The sequence below is a fragment of the Vigna unguiculata genome, chromosome 5 (assembly GCF_004118075.2).
Source record: "Vigna unguiculata cultivar IT97K-499-35 chromosome 5, ASM411807v1, whole genome shotgun sequence".
Classification (NCBI taxonomy): Eukaryota; Viridiplantae; Streptophyta; class Magnoliopsida; order Fabales; family Fabaceae; genus Vigna; species Vigna unguiculata.
In genome coordinates this window covers 9,495,432-9,499,045 of record NC_040283.1, presented here as the reverse complement: position 1 = coordinate 9,499,045, position 3,614 = coordinate 9,495,432, and positions in this window count along the sequence as shown.

Sequence of the window (3,614 nt, the reverse complement as noted above, 5' to 3'; positions counted from 1 at the left end):
TTGCAGGGTGTCTAAATCCAAGGACGAAATAGACCATTAGTTCCTGGCTTTATTGTGTACGGTTTCTGCTTTTCATCCTTAGGTTATACACTGTTTCTTAAAAGAGAATAACAATGCATGTTGTTTTGTTTGTTTTTTCATTGCATGTTGCTTTCAAACCACACAACAACTTAAGCTCCAATCAAACATTTACCTCTTCTTTTCAACAAAACAAAATCTTAATTTTACCTCGTGTTATTGGTAATTCATCCATTTAAGATTTTCTTTTGAGGGCATCTTACCCAAAAAGCAATGTTTTTATGTTACAAAATAAATTTTTTCTTGAAACGCTTTTGCAATCACAAAGGGACCCCATGCACGGTTGATTTGGACAAAGTGACAACATTTAAAATTGCTCTTTATTTCAAATTGATTGAAATTGAAACCCTCTATCTGTTGGGTCACACGCCCAAACCTGAACAATCTGAATCTGCATAGTAGCTTCTTGTAAAGTGGTTTAGTAGTTCCATCCTTGTGCTAGACATCACAGTGCTGCATAAGATGAATGATGACAGAAAAAACACTACAAGAAAAAAACAGTTTTTTTTATTTCAACCAAGAACATTGATCAAGAATCAATAGCTAGTTTTTTGTTATACTGAATCATATTTCAAAAGCTGAAAATAGTGGTTGTGATCAACTTGAAGAAAGATGAGAAGATTTTTGTGGTGAGGGACAGAAAGACAAAGGTTGAGCACAAGCACATGATGTGGCTCCTGCTTTGACAATGTGAGAGGGGTGGGTAGAACTCTGATTATGCTTACTTGTGCATATGAAAATTCCCAGCTTTTACTTGTCCTCTCAGATTTGTTGCTCATCTTGTCAAACCTCTGCACCAAAAATGTATAATATTATTATAATCTAATACAGAACTGTATAAAGGAGGAAAGTGAAAAATCAATCACCCTAACATTTCTTGTTCAAAAGCACACTGAGTTGACTTTTCAAAACAAAAACACTTGCACAAAGTATGTTAGATCAGTGGAGAGTAGCGTCTCTTTTACTGAAATAAGTTAGAGTATTCTCCGGTTACTCATTTTACTATCAAAGGAAATGCAAATATGTGTTGCCAAAAATCATTATATAAAGAGAAATAGAAGTTATTCATGTTAAATATTTTTCTGTCTCTAAAATTTGTTACGAAATTCAACTTCTTTTTTATATTAAATTTTGATACAATTTAGTCTCTAAAATTTAATATATTTAGTTCCTAAATTAAAAAGAAATAAATTGATATAATTCTTTTAAGTTAATTAAGTTAAACTTTTTTAACGTAAATATTGTTTCAAGTTTATGTTTGAATTGTTTACAACAATTAACATGTTTTAGTTTAAAAATCAGCTTAGAGTATTATTTAACACGTAAAGGAAAATTAATACCATTAAATTAATTCATTTATTTTTTAAATTTAAGGATCAAAGTTTAAAACATAAACGAATTCTAATTTTATATCAAGTTTAGAAACTTTATATATATATATATATATATATATATAAAATTTTTTTTATGTATAGAAAATGCGAGCAACATACTTTTGAAAACATTTTTCTCAATATATTTTTATTGTCAATGAAACTTTTTTGGGAAATTATATTATGTTGTGAATTTTAAGAAATCTGTCTCAATTTTATAATTTCAAATTTTAGTCCAAAAAATAATAATAGTATAATTTAAAAACAAATACTAATTTTTCTTTTATCTTCTTAACAAGGTACATTTTATCATTTGATATATAACCTTGCCATTATGTTCTCTTTTCCTAAACAAAGTATAGGTTTCATTATACTTTGTCTCCCTTTTCTATCTACCAAGATCTCTGTAGATGTTTCCTACTTCCATTTTCCACAGAGGCAATGCAAATGACTGGTGAATAGTGATTGCATGAATGAGCTAGGGTTAGCTAGTGATTGGACTTGATAACAAATCCAAAAAAGGTGTGAAATGAAGTAGGTGAGCTAGGGTTTGGATTTGGGTCCCACAAATTGAAGGGTGGTGAATGAAAACATCTGCTTTATGATTATGTTGGTGAAACATGACTCTAACAAGATCTGGTTTAGTTGTGGGAGGGGGGGAAGAGTCCCTGTTTGGGACAGACACAAATTGTTTTCGACTATTTATAGAGAGTGAGTGAGTGTTATGACTTGTGACAGTGTTTTGAGTAACAGAAACGTTACCAAAAGGACCTTAGAACCTTAGCCACACCTTCCTAATGGACAAGATGTGTGTCTTATAAACAACAACAGAAACTAGTAGGAGTACTCCTCATAGTCACCCTTTTCACATTGTTTTTATAGGTTCACTGTGAGATAAGAAACTTTCTTACATGCTTGATTAGGTGGGATAGAAACTCATGTAACAGAAAATAATTTTAAATTTCATTTAGAGAAAAAAAAGTAGACAAAAGGAAATTTTTTACTTACTTTTAAAAGTTAATTAACCCCTTAATTATTATTATTATTATTTTAATCAAATAAAAAGATAGTTTTATGCAATATATATCTTTTTCTTTTTCTATACTTCATATATATCATAGGTGTTTATTACAAAGTTAAAAGAGTTGCTTTGAAGTGACATATTTAGTATCTTAAATTATGAAGGGCAACTATTTAAAAATAATAAATATTATTAGTATATAATATGTAGATAAGAATATGATATTAACATTTGATAAAGAAATTAATATATAATTTTGTCTAATAGTATTATTTACAATTATAACATATTATATATGTATAAAAATATATTTCATACAAAGACGAAATATTACAGAAGTAGAATACAAAGGAGGGCATACCATTCAAGCTCACTTTGTACACTTTCTTATTTCTAAAGACAAATTTCTCATTATGTCAATGGGTTATTTTGGAGCCATACAAGACATGAGAAATGAATTATGATTCATTTAGGGTTCAAGTGTTCAAATGAAAATGTATCGATGATAATATGAATGTGCAAACAAATGATTTAGGGTTTATTTTGATGAATTTGATCAAAATTGGTTAAGAATGAGCCTTTTATTATAATATATCACCAGTGTAGAAAGGATATTTGACAATGATTATTTTTGCTATTCTGCCTCGGTTTCAGAACTGAGGCATATAAGGTCGAGGCAAAAAAGGGTAAGCTTTTGGCCTCGAGTATTACCCGAGGCAGAAACTCATCTTTTTGTCTCGATTGTAATGAGAACCGAGGCCATATACTCCCCCTTTCCGCCTCAGTTCTAATGAGAATCGAGGCCGTATGTTCTGTTAACTTTTAAAACAAAATTTTTATTTTTGGTTATTTCCACATTTTTTAACCTGCATATTTTTTCAGAAAACCAGACTAGTTAGACCAGAAACAAAATTATACATTTTATGAAACATGACATCATCCACAATATCCTAATCAATATTATTGTACATCTGAATTATAAATTTGGCACATGTTATCCTACCAAACTTTATGGACTTTGCGATAATTGGTACAATACTCTTGAATGTCAGCAAAATAAGAGATTAACTTAAGCAAATAATTAATCTTATATACATACAATAAAACCAATACACAATAGACTACAAATCCATAGACTTATA